Source organism: Arvicola amphibius, chromosome 12 (assembly GCF_903992535.2).
Source record: "Arvicola amphibius chromosome 12, mArvAmp1.2, whole genome shotgun sequence".
Lineage (NCBI taxonomy): Eukaryota > Metazoa > Chordata > Mammalia > Rodentia > Cricetidae > Arvicola > Arvicola amphibius.
The window spans coordinates 157,826,155-157,851,119 of record NC_052058.2 but is presented as its reverse complement, the minus strand read 5'-3'; the positions used below and the strand labels follow the sequence as shown (position 1 = coordinate 157,851,119).

Here is a 24,965-nt window from a genome sequence, read left to right as displayed (position 1 = left end):
TTTGGCTATATGTACAACATATAGAGGTTCACTGGCTCCCAGAAGAACCCATAAAATGTGAGTCCCTGGATCAAGGAGAGACCTTGTCTCCAAGAAATAAGCAGAGAGTGACAGAAGACTAACTCCAGTGCCCTCTTCCGGCTCCTGCACTCGGGCAGGGCCTTATGGACCTTCACACACGTGTGCCCCTACACATGGGCACACAGTCACACACAAAGACACATCCACAAATATATAAATGTTTTTAAAATGTTAACGAGCTTGATTGGTAGACTCCAATGAGTAAGTACATGAAATTAGCAGGTAGATTGTGAAAGTTCAAAATCCCCTGTGCCACCAAAGCCCTGATTTCTCAGATGTCCTTCACCTTGCTCATGGTTGTCAGGGATACCAGGAAGCTCTCTGGAGCAGCATCTGTCAAGCCTTTGACCAGGCTGCTCTGGTCCATTGTGCCTTTGGCTCTTGCTTTGGATCTGAGTTCTGGGTACCATTTCTTTTCTTTTCTTTGAGACAGAGTCTCCCTATGTAGCCTGGAAATCACTGTACAGATCACTCCATGGGCTTTGACTCATAGAGATCGATCTTGTTTCTGCCTCCTCACTGCTGGGGTTAAAGGTGTGTGCCACCCCGCCCACCAGGTATCATTTCCTATTGCACCATCCTGGACAGTCTCAGTCTAAGCAGCCCAAAACACTGGAAATCCACAGCCCATATACAGAACACTCAAACCCCAATGTGACCGGTTTATTTTTTATCTCCCAATCTGACATACCAACATTAGCTAAGCTGTTATCTTCCAGAAAAAGCAACCGACTTTAGGGCTGATCCTCTTTGAAGATTTTCTCTACTCCCTTTCTCCTATGAATCAGTGGGAATGCCACCCCCACCATCCGAGACAGCAGCTGTGGCTCAATAATGACCACTAAAAGATTTCCCGGAAGCCGCAAATGCTGTCATATTTGATTTTAAAAACAAAGGTTGGGTGGTTCAGACATGATTAATTTAAAGACCTTAGGCTGGGGGGAGTACCCTGTATTACCTGGGTAGAACCTGTCTGCTTCCTACGTGTCTTCATAAGACAGACTTGACATATGGAGAATCTAGTATGTTTTGTACTTTCCCAATTGATTCTCCCATCAATTAACCAAAACCTCGGTAACCATCAGCATGAGGACATTCTTTATACCAATACCCTGAAAACACTGGGGAGCCCTGAAACATTTTCCAAGATACCGAAGGCTAAAACGTACTGATTTCTGTCTATTCCGAGCCAAAGAACAGCCGTTGGGTTCATCTGGGTCACCGGAGTGCGTTCAGGTGACTCTGAAAGAGTCAGCAGCCTGGAGGCTGGTGGCACGAGGAACAAGGGAAGTGTCCAAGGGTCAGCATCCTTGATGCGTGCTAGCCAAGGCAGAGGGAAGAGGGCGGGATAAGCAGGACAAGCAGAGGAGCTTAAGAGCTGGCAGGATTTGAGGGTTGGAGCTTTTGTGGGTGCTGAGGCCAGAGGCTTGAGAAGGATTGATTTGGGAGCTTAAGGAAAGCAAGATAACAGCACTTAGCGGTCACCGGGTCTTGGAAATGAAGAGTGAGGAGCAGTCTCTAAGATACTGAGTGTGTCTAGGATATGTGGATTCAGGACACTGAGTGTGTCTAGGATATGTGAATTCGGGACACTGAGTGTGTCTAGGATATGTGGATTCGGGACACTGAGTGTGTCTAGGATATACGAATTCAGGACACAGATTGAAGAAAGAAGAAAGACACTCCCCAGGCAGAGAAAAGGCTTTGATAATATTCAAGCTGAAATTTGTACTTATTTATAGAGTATCGTATTATAATTCAGTACAACTCTATACTATACAAAAAGAATCGAAATGGGATAATTAGTGTATCTCCTCAAAAATCACTTCCTTGAGTTGGGAACTTTCAGACTCTAATTATTTTAAATGTATACTCCTCCTCCCTTCCTGCCTTCTAATTTGCTTCTATTCTATCATCTACTCTAAATGATCAGTTGCTTTTTAGCTTCCGCAGATGGGCTTGTGTGAAGCACTCGTCTTTCTGTGCCTGGCTCTATGTGATGCTAGCGACAGAGGCTGCCGTGCAGCTCTGCGCTGGAGCCCTTGCCTGGCATATCCAAGGCCCCGCGTTAGCTCCCCAGCAACGCGATGGTGGTGGACGAGAGGGTGGTATCTGTGGGGACCAGTGTTGAGGCTTTCCAATAAAGCCAGCCAGAGCAAGCAGTGGGGGTGGTGGGATGTCCAAAAAAGGCTTTTGTTGTTGTTGTTTTGTTTTCTCATAAGCTAGGATGGGTGAGAGAAGAGGAAACAGCATGAGAAGCTGGTAAAGTCGCGGTTAGGGGGTTATTAATGGAACTTCAAAGTGGCAGTTACCACATGAAGCTAAAAAGCTAGTATTCTCAAAGCCTTCCTCTCAAGCTGGGTGTGGGGACACGCACCTTCAATCCCAGCGCTTCCCAGGCAGAGACAGGTGGATCTCTGAGTTTCCAGGCCACCACAGGGTACATAGTGAGACCCTGCCTCAAGCGGGTGTTTATGACAAACCAAAGATGCTGTGGGACATTTTGATTGCATTCTGACACTCCCAAGACTGACGATAAAGTTAACCTTCAATCAGAGGGTGGGGCTAGCTAGCTGCTAGTGGACCAAAATTAGCCATCGAGGTTCTGGAGGACCCAGGACATGTAGAGACACAGGAAGCAGTAGGGAGAGGCTTAGAAAGAGGTTTGGCCCTTTTGGATCGAGGAAGGAGAGAGAGAGGAAGTCACTGGTTGCTTTTCTGCCTCTTCTCTCAGGTTTTTACCCTGATATTTGACTCCTGAGGTTTTATTAATAAAGAATAATTAGATAAACACTACATTTGGTTCCCAAAACTCAGCATGTAAATCCACATAAGGCCTGAGAAAGCTGGGGGTGGGGGAAGGTAGGTTCTATGCTTGTGGCTTTACAGAGGCACGGCTCTCCTTGGCCGCAGGAGACCAGGTAAAAATGCCTGTTGCAATGTGGATCCAGAAATTCCCAGAGCTGGCTCAATAGACTGGGTCAATAGACTGGCTCCCTCCTGGGGCCCACAGGGATGAAGCTCAGCTCTCACTGACCCAGAGGGGGCAGAGCCAGCCCCCAGGCCACTTAGCAGTTTAAAGTTTGGTTTATACACCAGAGAATGCTGCAAGTGTGTGGCTATAGGCACAGAGAAAATCAGGTCCAGATCGAGAAAACCTCTAAACAGGTGTAGTATGCTTTAAAATGTGCTTAGATACTGAAGAAAGAAAAGAAAATGGATATAGACAGTCATAGAAAAATACACAGTCTAAAAGTAATCAAGAGAAGTCTTTAAAGAGAGAATAAAAAAAATAAGCCCCATAAGGATGGGAACTACACAAGGCACCTGGATCCTGTATGTTGCTTTGCTGACTTGGACAGTTTTAAATGCTGATGAGGGAGTGGCAGCAGCTGAGAGACACTGAATTATGGAAGGGACTGCTGAGCTAAACCAGCCTATGTCCTTTAGGAATAAATGTCTTGACTTCAGAACGGAAGTTGGGAAATGTGTTGCATGGGGGAGAGGTCGTGCTTTTGCTTGCACAGGAAATGGAAAATCTATGGATTCCTTCGAAATTAACAAGACTAGATTTGACCCGGGGAGAACTCCTGAGAATCTTGCCTACCGATGTGAGGGAGGAAGCCAGGAATGACTAAGGGACAAGTGACATGTATGCTGAGATTCTTGCCTACCGATGTGAGGGAGGAAGCCAGGAATGACTAAGGGACAAGTGACATGTATGCTGATCCCTTTGCATGGGAAGAACTCTGAGACTGGATGAGACATGATAAATCCTGGTGGCTACAGAGTCCTCCTAACAGTTTGGTTACACAGTCCAAATGGACATGTGCAGTAGACAGATGCCTTTCACCTGCTCAAACATAGAACAAAAAGTCATCTTTAACTGACTTGTGCATATCACACATTCCATGCTTGTCTTGATGCAGATATGTATGTTACCTTTAAAAGTTTGTCTGTTTTCAGAACAAAAGGACTAGACACCCATGAAGACGAGTAGCCCGGGTGATCCAGGCTCTCAGATGCCTCTGTTGCAGTTTCCTCAGAATTCTGCATCCAGGACAATTTCAAAGCTGCTAGTTGAGATGGTCCAGCCCCACGCACAACTCCAGTCAGGACTTCAGATAAGCCCTACACTTTCCCATTACACAGAGACTGGACAACAAATAATTCAGCTAGCTCTCCCAGGACTTGAGCATTATCTCAAATTTCTCAGGGTCCCCTAGAGATGAAAGAAGCAGTTTAGAGAACATCACACCCCCAGACAACAGGAAGCAGTCTGGAGAACATAACACCCACATTCCCAAAAGGTGGGATGGGTGGTTTTGGTTGTTCTATGGATTATATATGTTTATTGTTGTTTGGTGGGGGGTTGGTTGCAAATTGTTACTAGTCATGGTAAGGGAAGAAACTAAGCAAAGGAGACTGGATTTAAGAATCTCTTTCTAAAAAGAAAAAGGGAGATATGAATAAGACAGAATAAAAGAGTAGATTACTGAGTCTACTTTAAACTAAAAAGCAACTATTAATCTCAAATAATTTAAATTGGTATGGATTTTTGTATATTGATACAAATTTAAGGTTATTTTTGTTAGAACATACTCTCTATATGTTTCTACTATTTCTTAAGATATTTTTGTATATTTATGCAAATTTAAGGTTATTTTTGTTATCTGTATATATGTTTCAACTCTTGTTTATAATATTGTACTTATACAGCTTATTTTAAAATGTAGTGTATAATTAAATACAGGTTAGTAGTTAGTTATCTACAATAATCAAACTTGTAATCCTGTTAGGTTTTATTTTGGTGTTAAACAGATATATTTTAGATAGGTGGTGTTCAAACTCTTCAGAGACCTATAGGATATGGCTTTTAAGATGTTTTAGTAACCTAAGGCTTTTCATGACAGTGAGACATGTCTGCTCCTGGCAGCATCAATTTACTTCAAGAATGGATGGTGGGCATTGAAGAACCTCCATATGGAGTTTGCTTTTATTGTGGCAAAGTTATCCACTGGGCAAGAAACTGCCCTCTTCTCAACTGCTGATAGTATGTTGTCCAAACTAGACAAACACGGTACAAAAGAAAGCAACTGCTGAACTTTGCCAAGACAAGGGAAGAGTTCTTCTAAAATCCCTGCTTCACAGAAAAGTCTGTCAGATATTCTTGGATGCCCCAATGTTGCAGAAATGTCCAGACAGCCAGATGTCTCTGTCATTTATGTAGTTTTGGTTTGGAAGTTGCTTGCTCTATACTTCCTGTTTACTCACGTAATATTTTATCCTTCTTAGGCCTCTGATGAGGTGGAAGACTAGATAGTTATAGTTACAGTTTTTCTTGTTGCCAAATTCAGAAAAGAAACACAAAAGAGATGTGTATAAGGTTGAGAGACATAAAAGCTTATGTTATTTATCCAAGAAAATGGTTTTAGGTCTAAGAAGATGGTTTTAGGTCTAAAAAGTTATTCTTTAGGATGATAATACAAGTTATGATAGAAAATGGTTTAGGTATAAAACTTTGGAGTCTCCAAGATAGAATAGATAATGAAGTAATTTCTCTGAATTTGCCAAGTACAAATGGACTGAATATTGTAAATGTAATTGTGATCTGATAATTGTTCTTATTGTATATCATTTTACTATGTAATGTTAAAACACTTCCTTTTTATTCAGACAAAAAGGGGGAAATGTTGAGGGATACTTTTACACTGTGTGAAGATTGCTGTGATTGGTGTAATAAAAAGCTGAATGGCCAATAGCTAGGCAGGAGGTGTAGGCAGGACTTCTGGGGAGAGAGAGAAAGAACTCTGGAAGAAGAAAGGTGGAGCTGCCAGCCAGAGGTGTAGGAAACAGGACATGCAGGAGGAGAGCTAACAGCTACAAGCAATGTGGCGGGAGGTAGGTTAATAGAAATTGGTTAATTGTGTTATAAGAACTAGTTAGGGGGGCTGGAGAGATGGCTCAGAGGTTAAAAGCACTGGTTTTTCTTCCAGAGGTCCTGAGTTCAATTCCCAGCAATCTCATGGTGGCTCACAACCACCTGTAATGAGATCTGGTGCCCTCTTCTGGCCTGCAGACATATATGCAGGCAGAATACTGTATATGTAATAAATAAGTAAATAAATTAATAAATAGACAGATAAATAAATAAATCTTAAAAAGAAAAAGAACTAGTTAGGAACAAGCCTAAGCTATAGACCAAGCTTTCAACATTTATAATAAGTTTTTGGGTCATTATTTGTGGGCTGGCAGTTGTGACGAGAAAGTACAATGAAAGAACCACACACCTTACTCTACCAACTCCTTTGCCTCCTGGACTCCATAAAAGGAAGCCCCAAATAATAAGTAGATACCCTTGAACTCAAGAACTCAAGGAGCCTGCTGCTTTCTTGCTGTGCATGTGATCTGCTCTTCCCTCTCAGTAGACTTTCCTTGCCAGTTTGCCATCTGTGGGCAGTGGTTTGACTGAGAGTGGCTCCCATAGGCTCCCATATGACTTCTTAGTCATCAGGGAGTGGCACTACTTGAGAAGGATTAGGAGGTGTGCTCTTGTTGGAGTAAGTGTGTCACTGGAGGCAGGCTTTGAGGTTCCAAATGCTCAAGCTAAGCCCAAAGTCTTCTCTTCCTGCTGCCTGCTCATCTAGATGTAGAACTCTCAGCTCCTTCTCCAGCACACTGCCTGTATGCTGCCGTGCTCCCCACTTTGGCGGTAAATCCTAGTATTTCTTTGAATCATAAGCCAGCCCCAATTAAATGCTTTCTCTTACAAGTATTGCCTTGGTCATGGTGTCTCTTCACAGCAATAGAACAGTGACTAAGACCTTGAGTGTTTCTTCACTTCTTTGAAGATGACATCAAGAACCTGGAAACGGTAGAGACATAGGACTCCTACCACAACAAAAGGGAAGGTATCTCAGATAAAGTGATGGGAAAACAACCTAAATCTTTTTTTTTTTTTTTTTTTTTTTGGTTTTTCGAGACAGGGTTTCTCTGTGGCTTTGGAGCCTGTCCTGGAACTAGCTCTTGTAGACCAGGCTGGTCTCGAACTCACAGAGATCCGCCTGCCTCTGCCTCCCGAGTGCTGGGATTAAAGGCGCGCGCCACCACCGCCCGGCTAACCTAAATCTTTTAAATAGGCAATAAATATAAACAGTCTATTTATGGAAGAAATATAAGTGACCAATTAACATTAAAAATGTTGAAATAATTATCAAATAAGTGAGGCCTCTTAAGACTTAGATGCCATAGTCATTTATAGAATACATGATTTTACCAGGCAGTTTGTCAACAGATATCAAAACCTTTAAAATGTGTGCACTCTTTGAGTACCAATTCTGCTTTTAGGAATTTACACTTGGAAAGTAATCCAGAGGAGTAACTGGGTCATAAAAGGAATGTTTAAAATGCTCTCAGTGTGCAGTAAAAAAAAAAGATAAAAAAATGTTTCAGGTAAATTGGCAGAGGTGACACATCCTTTAATTCCAGCACTTGGGGGGAGGGCAGAGGCAGGCAAATCTCTGAGTTCGAGGCGAGAGTGAGTTCCAGGACAGCCAGAGCTTCACAGAGAATCTCCCTACCTCAAAAACCCAAAAACCAACTAAACAAACAAATGTTAAGGTTAAAATCGTGACGTTCAGACACCAGCATGTGACCGAGTGTCTAATACCTGGGCAGTAAGCACCTCTCTGGGCTAGTAAAACTGAGCATGGGTACCAGCGGCACCTCTTTGTGTCACGCACCGGTGCCCTCCATTCCTTCAGATCAACCACCTTTCAGGATCCTAGATTTATACCATCCTTTGTTAGAAGCATTCCCTGTCTGTTCTGAGACACAGTCTTGTAGGCTATGTAGCCCAGGATGGCCTCACTCTTGAGATCCTCCTGCCTCAGCTTCCAGACTGCGGGCTTCACAGGCATGCAGCAGCGCAGCCAATTGCTCCTAGTGTTTCTATTTTTTCTCTCCGAAACTGAACAAAGGTTTCTCTACCCGAGGACACATTCTGTTTGTAAGTGAGGTGCCTACAAAATAGCTCAGATCTGGCCCTGCGTTCCTTAGATTGCCAGACATCCTGGACAGCTTATTCTAGGCACTGAAGAGGTCGGACTTGGCTCTGTATTTGAGGGATGGAGCCTCACAAATGTGCAGGCAGTTTTTCAACAGTACTCTTTCTTTCTGCCCATCTTCCACCCTCGGTTTTTTTTTTTTTTTTTTTTTTTTTTTTTAAAGGCAAGTTCTCACGATGTCGTCCTAGCTGGCCTGGAACTTGCTGTGTAGACCCGGCTAGCCTCTATCTCTCAGAGATCCGTGTGGTTCTGCCTCTAGTGCTGGCATTAAAGGTATGCGCCACCACTCCTGGCTTCTCAAGGGTACCATTCCCAGCACTGGAAATAGGTTTGCTTCTCTGCTTTGGAGCCACTAATCAAAGCTTGGTTGCGGTCCTCTCATCAAGAATCATGCCCATCAATTCCCTGCTTCCAAAATTCTGCTTCTCTCTACCAGCTTCATACATTAGCAAGTGGAAACATTCTGGCCGGGACCCTGAATCATGCGAGTGATTCTCATCGTTTCTTCCCCAACAGTGCACAAACGCTGCTGGGAGCAGCGGCTCATTCCTTCCTTTCAGCTCAGGCCAGGTCCCAAACATAGCAAGCCTCTGGTACAGTAGCTGGCAGAACAAAGGCCTCCAAGGATACTTCCTCCCTAGTGACTTCATGTCCTAGCCATCAATCAAAGACAGGGCAGAGATAAAATATAAAAGCATTACGCGAGTCACTCACAGCATCCTCAGAGATTATTAATGAGGAAAATCTCTCAGCTCCCTTCCATTAACCTTTGTACCTCTTCTACACCCCCTTCCCCTTTCATCTCGTTCTGGATTCTTTTTAGCCATCGCTTTAGAATGAAGGATGGAGAACTTGGGCGCCCCCTTGAGGCAGAAGTGTGCTAGTATGTCTCCTTGTAGGGCTTCTTGAGTTCTCCTGTCTTACTATCAGCCTCCCTAAACTGAGGTGTTTGGTTTTACTCATTTTTATTTCAGGGAGACTGGCTACAAATCCCATGGCATCTGACTGGCAGTTCCACACTCTTTGTGTCTTAGATACTCTGAGTTTGACAGCTGAGAGGGTTCCTGGCCTGAGGCATACGTTAGCATAAGTTTTCTAGTTTTTTTCTTTCCAAAACATACTACTCAGCTCCATGTCTCTCTGTCTTGCATTGCTCCCTTCCTCTGGGCCTATGCATCTCTTCATTTTGCATACAATTCTTTTCCTGACATTTTCTCAGCCGTTTGAAATTAAATCCTTCCTTTCTTCAAAAGTCTAACTCACATGACACCTTTCCACACACCTCTGTAAATTTTGCTTACAAGGCTCTTGCCAAGTGCCTTAATTGTAGCTATCTCTCTCTGTTTTGCTTTAATATCCCACTGGTAAGAACACGGCTTCTAGCCCATGGGAGAATCATTAGCTAAATACTGAATTAAGTTGTTGGATGATTTCAAACACCCAATTTTCCATAAGCAAATATAACTTCATTTTTTTAAGATAAAAAAAGGAAAGTATGAAAGAGAGAGAAAGGAGATGGCAGAACAGGAAAAATAAAAACAGAAAGAAAAGTGCCTGAAAGGCAAAAGTTACGAGACTCACAGGTTGTTCCAGAAACGGCACTGGCGGAAGAATCCGGAAACTGTGCTCCGGATGCTAATGAGTCAAACGGCAACCAAAGAACTCTCTGAGCCCTGGTTCTCTAGAGGAGAAAAGCCCTGAGTGATGTGCACACTGAAACTGTGTGACCATCTCCCGACCCCGAGCACACCAATGGCTGACTGAGCTAAATAGCCGTCAGGAGGCCAGTGGGATGGCTCGGTGGGTAAGGACATTTGCCACTAAGCTGAAGGACCTGAGTTCAATCCCTGGGCTTTACACTGTGGGAGGAGAGAACCAAGTCTTGGAGGTTGTCCTTGGACACCACACACATACCGTGGCAAGCCCTTCCATCCCAAATAAAACACACATTTTAAAACGGGAAAGAATTTAAATAATAAATATAAGAAGAAATATGAGCCCAGAGAATTACACTGTAACTTCTGGGACTGGTGTAAATATTCAGGATCTTACAGTCTCTTATGCTAAGAGACTTGTGTGATTTTTATTAAAGTTTAATTTTTTGTGTGTTTTTGAAAGGCTGCTCTGAATTTGTTGTTCTTACAATGCTTTCCTGACCTCTTTCAGGCAATTCTAGAAATTATGTCTATGTGTCTAGGTAGGGACTTGTGCACGTAAACCCAGGTGCCCACAGAATCCAGAAAACACATTTTATGGAGCTGGAATTATAGTGCTTTCGTTAGGGTTTCTATTGCTGTGAAGAGACACCCTGACCACGGCAACTCTTATAGCGGGAAAATATTAAATTGGCTTAGATTTTCAGAGGCTCAGTCCATTATCATCATGGGGAGACACGGTGATGGGCAGGCAGACAGGGTCCCCACTCCTTTTGGGGCATTTTCTTTTTCTTTCTTTCTTTCTTTTTTGGTTTTTTCAAAACAGGGTTTCTCTGTGTAACAGTCCTGGCTGACCTGGAACTTGCTTTGTAGAGCCTCGAACTCACTAACATCCACCTGCCTCTACCTCCCAAGTGCAGGGATTAAAGGGGTGCACCACCACCACCCAGCACCATATATACAGTTGTGAACCACCCGATGTGGTGCTGGGAACTGAACTCAATCCTCTGAAAAAGCATTAAGTGCTCTTAAGCACTGAGCCATCTCTCTTGTTCCTCTTTAAGGGATTTCAAAACTACCCACCGTCCTTGCAAATGAGTGTGCTTGATGCCCCTCTGAGCCTTCATGTGTGCTGTGCCCTTCTGGAAACCTCTTCTACCCTTTCCCTCAGCCTACTTCGGCCTTTGTGAAGACAACACAAAACCACTCACTCCATTGTTCTCTCAGCCTAGACACACACGATCCCATCGTCTTCACGGTCACTGCAGCCATAACTGGGTGACATGAGGCAGTCAGGATGGTACTTGAGAAGGGAATAGATTGGTGCCGCGGAACTCAAGTGTGAGAAACTAAGGCTTTTCTTTGCAGAGCAGCCAACGTTCACGACTGCAGGAGTCACCACTGACACAGCTGCCCAGCCTGTAGCCCTGGGACTTCCTCTCTCTCAGGGACCTTCACTCAGACAGAAGAGATCCTTGGCTTTGAGGAAGGTCAGAATTTCGAGACTAGCCAAAACAAAGCACAGCTGGGAGGGGGGGGTTATAATCCCCACAAATTGATGTTTTTGGTATCAGTTAAGGTTAAGCAAGAAGCCCAAGGAGAAAATAAGACAGGCTTAAGCATGGATTCATCTGAAGTCTGTTGTCTTTACAGTGTAGATTCGATCAGTTCCGTCAAGTCCTGGGACAGCACTACTTCCGACTGACCATGGTGTTTGATAACTTATAGGAATGGCTCACAGATCCCTCGAAGACAATGTATTTATGTTTACAAGTTTATTGTAAAGAATATGGCGAATATCTGGTTGAGGAGATATATAAGGTGAGATCTAGAGGGACCTCAGAAGCAGAAGCCCCTGTCTCCATAAAGTAAGGGGGTACAGACACCTCTTTCTCAGCACCTTGATGTGTCACTGGCTGGAAAGCTGCCCATCAACATCATTGAGTGATATTTCTGGAGGTTTTGTAACATGAGCATGAATAACTAAATCACTGATCAGTAGTGAATGAACTCCATCTCCAGGCCTTCTCCCATCTCTGAAGCTAGGTCTGGACTAAAATTTTACATTTCTAAGCAAGGCTTAGACTTTCAGGTGCCAGTCTCCATCCTGAAGCTATCTTGGAGGCAAAAGATGCTTCATTAGATCAAGAAATGCTATCACCCTTATTACTCAGGAAATTATAAGGGTTTTAGGATCTCTGTGCCAGGAACCTGGACAAAGATCAAATATCTTTCTATAATACCATAAAGTGGCAGTGAAGTCAAGGGCATAAATTCCAGGGTATATTCAGTTAATAAGCAGTTTGTAATGATGAAGCCAGCAATGTTTCTAACTATGCTTCAGAGGTAATGATAAATCATTAGGTTGCACTTAGGTTTCATTGCAACTTATTTCCCACTAACTTCTTAAACTGACAAATTAATGACATCAGCATATCTTTACTCAGTAATTACAAGCCTGCCCTTCCCCCTTTCATCGAGCTCGAGCACTATCTGACTCTGAGTCATTTATTTGATTATTAGATGTTTCACGTACTCATGGGACTGTGTGGCTGAACTGGGTATTCTGATGCTGTATTCCACTGTTATTGGATTCCACAGATGCTGTATTCCACAATGCTGTATTCCATGGATGCTGTATTCCACGGATGCTGTATTCCATGGATGCTATATTCCACAGATGCTGTATTTCACAGATACTGTATTCCACGGATGCTGTATTCCACTGATGCTGTATTCCATGGATGCTGTATTTCACAGATACTGTATTCCATGGATGCTATAGTCCACGGATGCTGTATTCCATGGATGCTGTATTCCACTGATGCTGTATTCCATGGATGCTGTATTCCATGGATGCTGTACTCCACAGATGCTGTATTCCACTGATGCTGTACTCCACAGATGCTGTATTCCACTGATATTGTATTCCATGACTGCTGTATTCCCCTGACGCTGTATTCCAAATAGCTTTTCGAAGGAGAGGTGGGAGCTGTTTAACCTTGGCTTGCTCACAAGACCTCAGAGTTTAGATCCACAGTTTGTGTCTATGCACCAACACTTACCCTAACAAAACACATGTTCTTGCACAACAAACTAGGCATAAGTTAGTATTTTAAAAGATTTATAAGTGTGTGTGTGTGTGTGTGTGTGTGTGTGTGTGTCTAAGCATGCATATGTGAGTGTAGTTGCCTGTGGAATCCAGAAGAGGGTATCTGGTTGATCTCCTGTAGCTGGAGTTACAAGCAGTTCTGAGCCACTTGACATGGGTGCTGGAACCAAATGTGGGTCCTCTGCAAGAGCAGTTTGTTGACAGAGGGTTCTGTCCCACCAGCTCCCACATCCATTTAGTCCCAAATAAACACACGTGACTTGGTATGTTTTTCAGCGAGGCAGTCACATCTTGCTTGCTCTGTGTCTGGGTGATGACCGCAGACTGAGCTCCTCTTCCCAGCATTCATCACCCCGCCTCTACGTCCTTCCTGCCCTCCCCCCTCCCCGTCTATACTTCCTGCTTAGCTACTGGCCAATCAGCGTTTATTTAAAACACAAGTAACGGGGTACAGAGCATTGTCCCACAGCAGCAGTTCTTGTTCTTAACTTCTGAGCCATCTCTTTAACCTCAATAAATCAATAATTTAAGGGAATAAACCAGACCCTGCTGATCTACATACTCATGCTCAAAACTGTTCCTGACAGGGTTATAAAAAGTAGAAAGGTCCCTCTTTCTTCCTCATGAAGAGGGCACTAAGAAGGCTATCCATAATCCAGAAAGAGAGCAACAGAGGCAACTAGAAGTGGTATTAGAAATCACAGATTATATTCACCAAGATCTCAAAAGAAGGTGGGCATGGAGTACCATAACCACACAGGCAACTGGAATACCAACCTCAAGGTCCCCAAGAACACTGGCGTGAAGTAGCATTTTGATCATCAGAACCATCTCTGCCAGGCTGTGAGCAAGCCAAGGGCAAAGGAACTGATTGGTGACAAACTGAAAAAGTTGAGGAACAATCCAAGGGGCCATCAGTGAGCACCAGAGACTCAGTGCTGGCAGTGTCACCACCGACTGCCCCCTTCCAGTGCAGTAAGCTCAAGGGGAATCATGCTCCTCTATGCAGGCACAGATAGTTCATGGCTGCTTTCCTTTGATGACCTCTAGAAGTCGTCGTACTAAGGCCACTCGCAGGGACAGCGGTGATAAAGATGGGAAATAAGGAGGACACATTAAGCCGTGCCCACTTCAGGGAAAATGAACCAAAACAAAAATGAGATCAAATCGCAAGTCAGCTATGGTGACACAAACCCATACTCCCAGCACTTGGGAGGAGACAGGAAGGTCAGGAGTTCAAAGCCAGCTTTGAAAGACACCGAAAGTTCAAAGACAGTCCGAGCTAAATTAAACCCCTTCTCAACAAACAGGTATGGCGAGACTGCTCAGGGGGTGGAGGTGTCTGTGCACAAGCCTAAGGGACTGAGTGCAGTCTTCCAATCTCAGACATGGATTCTGCTACAGCTTAAGAATATAGGTTAGATTTAAAAAATTTAGAACGAAAAGAATCAAACTCATCCAGGAGAACTAGACTTCAGGAAATAATCAAATTGAGAGCTGAAATCACCAAAATAGAAACAAACAAAAACAATACAAAGAATCAGTGAGACAAAGAGTTGGTTCTTCGAGAAAATCGACAAAATAGACAAACCTTTATCCAAACTAACCAAAAGGCAGAGAGAGAATATCCAAATTAACAAAATCAGAAATGAAAAGGGGGATATAACAACAGACATGGAGGAAATACAGAGGATCATCAGGTCATATTTCAAAAACCTGTACTCCACAAAATTGGAAAACTTAAAGGAAATGGACAACTTTCTGGATAAATATCACTTACCAAAATTAAATCAAGACCAGATAAGCAAATTAAATGGACCTATAACTGCTAAAGAAATAGAAACAGTCATCAAAACTCTCCCAACCAAAAAAAGCCCAGGACCAGATGGTTTCAGCTCAGAATTCTACAAGATTTTCAAAGAACTAGTACCAATACTCCTCAAATTGTTCCACACAATAGAAACAGAAGGAACATTGCCAAACTTTTTATGAGGCTACAATTACCCTGATACCCAAACCACAGAAAGAAATTACTAAAAAAAGAGAGTTACAGATCAATCTTACTCATGAACATTGATGCAAAAATATTCAATAAAATACTGGCAAATCAAATCCAAGAACATTATCAGAAAAATCATCCACCATGATCAAGTTGGCTTCATCCCAGAGATGCAGGGATGGTTCAACACACAAAAATCTGTCAATGCAATCCACTATATAAACAAACAGAAAAATAAAAACCACATGATCATCTCATTAGATGCTGAAAAAGCCTTTGGCAAAATACAACATCCCTTCATGATAAAGGTCTTGGAGAGAGCAGGGATACAAGGAACATACCTAAATATAATAAAGGCAATATACAGCAAGCCAACAGCCAACATCAAACTAAATGGAGAGAAACTCACAATGATTTCACTGAAATCAGGAACAAGACAAGGTTGTCCACTCTCTCCATATCTATTCAATATAATTTTTGAGGTCCTAACTAGAATAATAAGACAACAAAAAAGAGATCAAGGGGATACAAATCGGAAAAGAAGTCAAACTCTCACTATTTGCTGATGATATGATAGTTTACATAAGCAACCTCAAAAATTCTACAAAAGAACTTCTACAACTCATAAACATTTTCAGCAATGTAGCAGGATACAACATTAACTCAAAAAAATCAGGAGCCCTCTTGTACACAGATGATAAATGGGTTGAGAAAGAAATCAGAGAAACATCATTCTTCACAATAGCCACAAAAAGCATAAAATATCTCAGAGTAACTTTAACCAAACAAGTGGAAGGCTTGTATGACAAGGACTTTAAATCTTTGAAGAAAGAAATTGAAGAAGACACCAGAAAATGGAAAGATCTTCCATGCTCTTAGGTAGGTAATATTAACATAGTAAAAATGGCAATCTTACCAAAAGCAATCTACAGATTCTACGCAATGCCCATCAAAATCCTAGCAAAATTCTTCACAGACCTCAAAAGAACAATACTCAATTTCATATGGAAAAGCGAAAAACCCAGGATAGCCAAAACAATTCTGTACAAAAAAAAAAAACAAAAAACAAAAAACAAAAAAAAAACTTCTAGAGGCATCACAATCCCTGACTTCAAACTCTACTACAGAACTACAGTACTGAAAACAGCCTGGTATTGGCATAAGAACAGACAGGAGGACCAATGGAACCAAATCAAAGACCCAGATATTAATCCACACACCTACGAACACCTGATTTTTGATAAATAAGCAAAAAATATAAAATGAAAAAAAAGAAAGCATAGCCAACAAGTGGTGCTGGCATAACTGGATATCAACATGTAGAAGAATGAAAATAGATCCATGTCTATTACCACGCACAAAACTCAAGTCCAAATGGATCAAAAACCTCAACTTTAAGCCAACCACACTGAACCTCATAGAAGAGAAAGTGGGAAGTACACTTGAATGCATTGGCACAGGAGACCACTTCCTAAATATAATCCAGTAGCACAGACACTGAGAAAACAATTAATAAATGGGACCTCCTGAAACCGAAAAGCTTCTGTAAAGCAAAGGACACGGTCAACAAGACAAAGCGGCCGCCTACAGAATGTGAAAAGATCTTCACTAACCCCACATCAGTCTGATCTCCAAAATATACAAAGAACTCAAGAAATTGGTCATCAAAAGAACAAATAATTCATTGAAAAAAATGGAGTACAGACCTAAACAGAGACCTCTCAACAGGGAAATCTAAAATGACTGAAAGACACTTAAGGAAATGTTCAACATCTTTAGCCATCAGAAAAATGTAAATCAAAACAACTAACTCTGAGATTCCATCTTATACCTGAAAGAATGGCCAAGATCAAAAACACTGATGACAACTTATGCTGGAGAGGTTGTGGAGTAAAGGGAACACTCCTGCATTGCTGGTGGAAGTGCAAGCTAATACAGCTTCTTTGGATATCAATAGGGCAATTTCTCAGAAAATTAGGAAACAACCTACCTCAAGACCCAGTAATACCACTTTTGGATAAATACTCAAAGGATGCTCAATCGTACCACAGGGACATGTACTCAACTATGTTCATAGCAGCATTGTTTGTCATAGCCAGAACCTGGAAACAACCTAGATGCCCCTCGACCGATAATGTAGGAAAACAACATGTTCATTGTCTATTGTCATAATTGCTTATAAAATTAGAGCATGGTTGGGAATGTACCTCAGTTGACAGAATGCCTGATAGCATGCGGAAGCTTTTTTGGGTTTGATTCCCAGCACCATGTAAACCTGGGATAGTGGTGCATGCCTGTAATCCCATGGACTCAGGAGGTTGAAGCCAGAAGAGCAGAAGTTCTAGGTCATCCTTTGCTACATAGACTAGCCTGGACTATATAATATCCTGTTTCAAAAAAAAAAAAAAACCACACACCAATAAACCCCATGTTATCAGTTATATTTTCCAAATGTGTATGTATCCATGTCTCTGTGTACATATAAAAAGACTAGATGGAAACATCAGGTATGGCTATCTCCAAACAGTGGGATTATGGGAGCTTTTTATTTTCTCTGTGCTTTTCTTATATTTAACAAATTATACAAAACATTCACCTTACGCTTGTCGTTCCAAACAAATTCTATTTTAAGAAGAACCCCCCAAAACTGCTTTACTTTCTTTGTGTAAAAATGTCTCAACCTAATTCCCCAAGGGCCTGAACGGAAGGCTATTTCAGGATGCCAACTGTGCAGACTGAACACATACCTCAGGGAACTTGTATTTGGAGACAAAGAAAGAAGTTCTTTCATATCCTGCCCGGGGTGCACTCACAAGAGCTGCAGGGAGTGTTTGAAGCCCTTCACATTGTTATAATGGTTCAAGTTTTAAAATTTTATTTATAATATGTATGTTTGGTACAAGTTGGTGTGTTCCGTTTGCACGCAGATGCCTGCAGAGGCCAGAAGAGGGTGTCATATCCCTTATGAGTGGTCTTACACATGGCTGTGAGTCTGGCGTGGATATTGGAAACTGAACTTGGGGTTCTCCAAAAGAGCAGCAAGTGCTTTTAACCAATGAGGCATCTTTCCACCCATTCAAGGGTTTTTAATTCTGGTATCTCTGGGATTAAGAAGAAGTAAGAAGTCTCTCCAAGTATACCAGGCAGCTGTGTGCTAAAAGGATCACTGATAATCTTGGGTAATAACCTAGAGTTTCTGAGAGAGACAGGCAAAGTCGATCTTATATCAGGAGGCAGAGTAGTATAACTGTTAAGAGCTCAGACTCTGTAGTCAAACATACCTTAGCATCCTAACATTGAAACTGGTAGTTTGTGTGACCTTAGATTCTTCTCTTAATCTCTCTGTCTGTCTCAGTTTCTTCATCCATCAACAAGAGTGTAATAGCATCTATTTATAATGTGTCAGTGATAACTGAAGTACTGTTGCATGTTAAATACTTAGCACACTTTCGTACACTGTAAGTAGGAACACAGAGACATTATCTAGTTACTATAATAAGTAACACAAGAGAGATCAAATAAGCGCCTAAGATCGAGAAAGGGCATTGTGGTTGGTTTGAATGAGAATGGCTCCCGTAGGCTCATATACTTAAATGCATGGACCCCAGTTGGTAGAGATGTGGTCATTTCAAAACAGATAGTTGTATTTGTGTGCACTAGTGTTTTGCCAGAGTGTATGTTTATATGAGGGTATTCTGATTTCCTGGAAATGGAGTTACAGACAGTTGTGAGCGTCCATGTGAGTTCTGGGAACTGAACCTGGGTCCTTTGCGAGAGCAGCCAGAGCTCGTAGCTGCTGAGCCATCTATCCAGTTCAGAAGATGTGGTCTTATTAAATATGGTATGTCAGTCATGGGGGGTAGGCTTTGGGTTTTAAAAGACTCATTCTGGCCGGGCGGTGGTGGCGCACGCCTTTAATCCCAGCACTCGGGAGGCAGAGGCAGGCGGATCTCTGTGAGTTCGAGGCCAGCCTGGTCTACAAGAGCTAGTTCCAGGACAGGCTCTAAAAAAGCTGCAGAGAAACCCTGTCTCGAAAAAAAACAAAACAACAAAAAAAAAAGACTCATTCTGTTCCCAGAGAACTCTCTGCCTTGTGGTTTTAGATCAAGATATGAGCGCTCAGCTATTCCTTCGCTCTGCCATTGGACTGTAACTCCGAGATCAATAGCCACGTCAAACACGCTCTTTTATAAGTTGCCTTGGTCATGGTGTGTCATCACAGCAACAGACCAGTAATTAAAACACACATACTCACTCTGACTGAAAAGATGGTAAAAGTTTTCACAAATGGGAATCTAAACATTCCAAGGTGAAGGATGGAGATATTTCGGGAGGTGGAACTATCAGCGCGTAGAGGTGAGGCCGTCCAAGAGTGTGTGTTGAACAGCTCTAACGTCACCATCACCTATTAGAAGACTGTGAGGAGATAAGAAGAGCAGGAAGAGGGTTTAACTTAGCTCATGGAAGTTAATAGATGTCCCACTACTTGTTCTGATCTTCATCCTCAAACCACCGTTTTGAGACAGTCTCTCTACGCAGCTCTGGGCATCCTGGAACTTCACATATGGATGAAGCTAGTCACTCCACAGATATCTCCCTGTTTCTGTCTCCATGGTGCTGGGGTTTAAGGGGCACGCCACCATGCTTGGCCCTCAACAATTTTTGTTACATCACACCGGCCTTTCTTTTTGCAATTACTCTCATCTGAACATGTACTGAAATGCCTCCCCGCCCTCTTCATGATCCCTTACACTCACTAGACAAAACCAAATTTCAGCCAGTGTTAATCTCCTCTCCAAAGTGTAAAGTCATCTCTGGAGACAGGAAAAACTAAAATAATAGGTAAGGGAACTATAAACCTTTCTTTTCATAGCTGTGTGGGCAGTTTAAGGTTTGGGAAGCATCCTAGTTACCTTTCTCTTGCCATATAAAACACCAGGGCTGGGAGCCACCTGAGGAGGAAAGGGTTTGTTTGGCCTGTAGGTTACAGTCCGTCATCAAGAGATGCCAGGGCTGGAACTCACGCAGAGACAATGGAAGAAAGTTTCTTTCGAACTTGCTCCTCCTGACTTGCTCAGCTTGCTTTGTTATACACTCTAGGACCACCTGCCCAGGGATGGCATCACCCGTACGAGGCTGGGCCCTCCCCCATCAGTCATAAATCAAGAAAATGCCCCACCGGCATGTCTATAGGCCAGTCTGATGGAGGCATTTTCTCCTCTGAGATTCCCTGTTCCCAGATATGTCTAGGTTTGTGTCAAGTTAACCAAAACCGAGACCATAACAGAGACTGCATTAAGGTAGTTACTGTAGATTTTGCATTTTCCAATCTTCATAATTGTATGACTCAATCTTAAAATATATGTATGCATGTGTGAATACATATACACATAAATATACACACACACATATATATATATATACACACATATATATATATATAAAATACGTATACATACTTATACATGGCTGTCCTTCTTTTAGGAAGAATCATAACATACACTTGTGTTGGAACCACATTGAAACAGTCCCTGAGGGAAGGGAGGGAAGAAAGAGCTCGACTGAACTCAGGAAACTGACAAGTTTATACTGTTGTATAAACAGTAAGCAAATATTGGGGAAGAGGAGCACCTTGGGTGGAGGGGCCTCACACTGTTTTATAAAATCTGTGTAGTTTAATCTATGCAATTACCCCTCCAACACAAGAACTTCCCTGATGTTGACTTACTTCAACAAAAACAGCACTATCTGATCCAATTGGGCAAATCCTATGTAATAGAGCAATAGGAGCACAGCTAGAAAAAGGAGAACCAGGTTTTACAAAGAAATGGAAACCCAAGTGTGGACTTCTCAGGGGCTACTGGGATGTTAATAGCTAATAGTTGGTTTCATCACCTGCTGGATGTTAGCTTTGATTGCTAGGTAACAGTTACTTGCTTGCTTGCTTGCTTCTTTCTTTTTTCTTTTCAAGACAGGGTTTCTCTGTGTAGCCCTGGCTGTCCTAGAATGCATTCTGTAGACCAGGCTGGCCTCAAACTCACACTCACAGAGATCCGCCTGCCTCTGTGTCCCAAGTGCTGGGATTAAGGCGTGAGCCACTACTCCTGGCTTGATTTTGTAGCCAAAACAAAAAAGCAAGGATTTACTCCTTAAAATCAACATCCGGCATGGAGGTGTCTTGATTTTCAGCAAATAAAGGAGAATTGGGCAGTTTTTCTTTTTGCATATGAGTGCTCTACTTGAATGCATGCCTGCCTGACAGAAGAGGACATCAGATCCCATTACAGATGGTTGTGAGCCCCCAAGTGGGTGCTGGGAATTGAACTCAGGACCTCCAGAAGAGCAGCCAATACTTTTAACTGCTCTCTCCAGCCCAGGAGAATTAGGCTATTTAAGATATTAAGAGTGCTTTTGAAGTTAAAACAACCGTTTCTCTTCCTTCAAATCTAATCCATGCTTATTACCAGAAAGACAGAGAAAAAGAAAGACAGAGGTGATGGGGATGGGGATGGGGCTTGAAGGCACAGCACCTGTCTGGTGTGTGTGTGATGGGCCACGGGTTAGATCTCCAGCAAGAGAGGAAGTGGATTAGAAGGAAGATGAGCAGGTCTGCAGCTTAGGGATGAGCCATCTGTGCTGGGGAAGGAACAGGCCCCAGAGCTAAACTGTATGGATTCAGACCTCACCATTCCACACGCCACCCTCAGGACTTGGAGCTGTTGGATTTCTTTGCCTCTGCTTCCTTACCTATAAGTAAAATGGTATTATTAAAAATTAGATAAATTGTGCAACAAGCCTTAACTGAAAGTGACCTCTGGACAGAACTTTATGGGTCCTTTGTGTTCTAGTATCTTAAAATGGGGATTTTCTGGGTTTGATCCATTTGAAACACACACCTTACATCTCAAAGTCACTTTCAATCAAACTGTTTTCCCTGCTTCTTTTTGTCTACTACATAGAAGGGGAAATATATACATATACAGATAAAATCTTTTTTTAAAAAAGATTTATTTATTTATTAAGTATACAGTGGTCTGCCTGGCCTGCAGGCCAGAAGAGGGCACCAGATCTCATTACAGGTGGTTATGAGCCACCATGTGGTTGCTGGGAATTGAACTCAGGACCTTTGGAAGAGCAGGCAGTGCTCTTAACCACTGAGCCATCTCTCCAGCCCTAAAAATATTTATTTGTTATGTATACAGCATTCTTTCCATGTGTGCTTACACACCAGAAGAGGGCGCCACATCTCATTATAGATGACTGTGAGCCACCATGTGGTTGCTGGGAATTTAACTCATGACTTCTGGAAGAGCAGCCAGTGCTCTTAGCCTCTGAGCCATCTCTCCAGCCCCTACAGATAAAATATTACTCATAAAATTAATACTAGTCACAGTAAACAAGGTAGAGATCTTTGCTTCAAAATTCCAAGTTTATCTTTCAGCAACTTGTCCGAGCTTTTTCATATCAATGGTCTCCTTTAGCTTACACACACTTCCTCTGAGAGATCAAGAATCACATCTATTGTTTGAGCCAATCCCTTCTTAAGATAGGGAGAGACCACTGCTGACTATTTGAACTCAGTAAGGAAAATTACGATTTGTCTGTCTTCTCAACCCTGAAATGAAAGATTTCCAACCGTGACTTCTACCTTCGCTATCTCAGTGACACCGACATCCAGGAAGTCAGTCGACACTAGGCTGGCTGGTTAGATATCTGTCCAATATATATACTCTTGCTTCGACTCTGGCATTCTAAAAATTATTGGGATGTTTCTTAAACACCTCCAGAAGCCACCCTTTGCTAGCTAGCGTTTATTTATTAACTTGTTATTTATTTGAAACAGGGTTTTCTATAGCTCAGGCTGGTCTACAGAACTTCCTAACCCTCCTAGCCCCCCGCCCCCCCCCCCAGTACTAGGATTATAGGTGTGAATTACCATGCTCGAGTATGAAACAGTTAATAAAAAAGTGCTGGGCATGGCGGTGCATACTTTTAATCCCAGCACTTGGCAGGTGGATCTCCATGAGTTTGAAGCCAACCTTGTCTCAAAACAACTACGACAACAAAGTGTGTGTGTGTGTCTGAGAAAAATTGCAACTCGTACATCTTCTCAATGCTAAAAATGGAAGTGGACACATTGTTGGAAGTCACAGGAAGACAGAAGAAGGCATCCTGTCCAATCACTCTGTGCCTTATCTATTCCCTTGAGACAAGGTCTCTCACTGAACCTGGCACTGGCTGGGAGCCAGCAAGCCCCCCCCCCACATCTGTCCTCCACAGCTGGACCTAGCTCTTTATGAAACTACTAGAGATTCAAACTCACGTCTTGGAGCTCTGTAAGTGTTCTTATCCACTAAGCTATCACCCTAGCCCAACACCTCTTTCTCTCTCTCTCTCTCTCTCTCTCTCTCTCTCTCTCTCTCTCTCTCTCTCTCTCTCTCTCTCTCTCTCTCTCTCTCTCTCTTTCTTTCTTTGCTGGAAGAATGTTGAGATCTTTGACGGTGTACCCAGTCTCATTTTCCCTTTTATGACATGTCCCACCTGAAATTATAGACTGCACATAAATAGCATTTCTGATTTCTAAATTCTTACATAGCCATTTCTTTTTCAGTTTTTTTTTAAATTATTTTTGTGTATGGGTGTTTTGCCTGAGTGTATGTCTATGCACCATGTGCAGTCCAGGGGGCCGGAAGAGGGCTTTGGACACCTTGGAACTGGGCTCTTACGCCCTGAGCCATCTCTCCAGCCCCAGTGATCTCTTTTTAGCTGCAACATTTCCCTCCTGGTGGGAAGCCTAAATTTAGAATCAGTCATCAAAACCTACAAGACTGCAGAAGTAAATAAAAACAGAAGGCTCATGAAGCTCCTGAAAGAAGCCATAAGCCCCCGACATACACAGTGAAAATTTGCCAGGGAGGGGGGTGACTCCAATTGGTTGAGCCTCCTGTACGTCATTGTTCCTTTTCTTGCACACACCAGCCAAGAGTTCTCTCGAAAAGGAAGAGCAGTGCAGATAATGAAGCCGATGAGCTCACGGTAAAGATGTCAAAGTGTTTTTGTTTGCTTGGTTGGTTTTTGTTTTGTTTTGGAGACAGGGCTTTTCTGTAGTTTTTGGAGCCTGTCCTGGAACCAGCTCTTGTAAATCAGGCTGGCCTTGAACTCATAGAGATCCTCCTGCCTCTGCCTCCCTAGTGCTATGATTAAAGGTGTGTGCCATTTAAAGATCGAAGTCTTTAAGTAAACTGGCGTGCAATGGATGGTGCACTCCTTTGGGAGATGCAATGAGGTCTAAGAAGAAACACATAGGCTATTAAGTGGGTGCCCAGCAAATGGGCGGTCCTTCTCTACCTCACATTTAATAGATAAAGATATGCACAGTTCTGTCTAGAACTGAGGAGGGAGGAAGCCCCTCATTCAGTCTTTCATGGGCCTCAGCGATGCACCCACCAAATCCATAAGGCTCACAAATCGAGTGTCACCTGTCTGGAGTGTACCTGAGGGGGCTGCTGAGATAGCTCGTGGTTAAGATCACTGGTTAACTGGTCTACAAGAGCTAGCTCCAGGACAGGCTCTAAAGCTGCAGAGAAACCCTGCCTCGAAAAAACAAAAACAAAAACAAAAAAAAAGATCACTGGTTATTCTTCCAGAGGCCCCACACAGGGTGGTTCAGAACCATTAGTAACTCTTGTCCTAGTGCTCTAACACCCCCATCTGACCTCCTCGTGCGTGCACTAGGCACACACGATACAAACATACATGTGAGTGAAACACACACACACACAAGAAAACTAAAGAAAAAGGTTTTGTGTGCTACAGGCAATACTTTAGCCAGCTATTTGGTTACCTTTTCCTATATAAAAATTGCCTTTTTCCTTAGTCTTGCAGGCAGCTGCTCACACAGATCTGTAGACTTTGTCAGTTTCCTAGGGCCTCGGTTTTCAACAGCTAAAAACATTTCCACTATAAATCATGGTAATTTAGAACCATGTGATTTGGGTTTTTATTTTATTTATTTTTGGAGATAGGGCTTATTACACAGCCCTGGCCGACCC

The 24,965-nt window shown here is 42.7% G+C and overlaps 1 long non-coding RNA gene across 1 annotated transcript in view; it reads right to left on the bottom strand.

The window, feature by feature from the left end:
• Nucleotides 1–24,965, bottom strand: part of LOC119802590 — a 31,350-nt gene that overhangs the window by 5,261 nt on the left and 1,124 nt on the right. Inside the window, exons 2-3 of the long non-coding RNA XR_005283473.1 lie at nucleotides 21,600–21,660; nucleotides 19,169–19,329 (exon numbers count right to left, since the gene is read on the bottom strand). This is a non-coding gene — a long non-coding RNA (uncharacterized LOC119802590). The remainder of the gene's footprint in view (nucleotides 1–19,168; nucleotides 19,330–21,599; nucleotides 21,661–24,965) is intronic.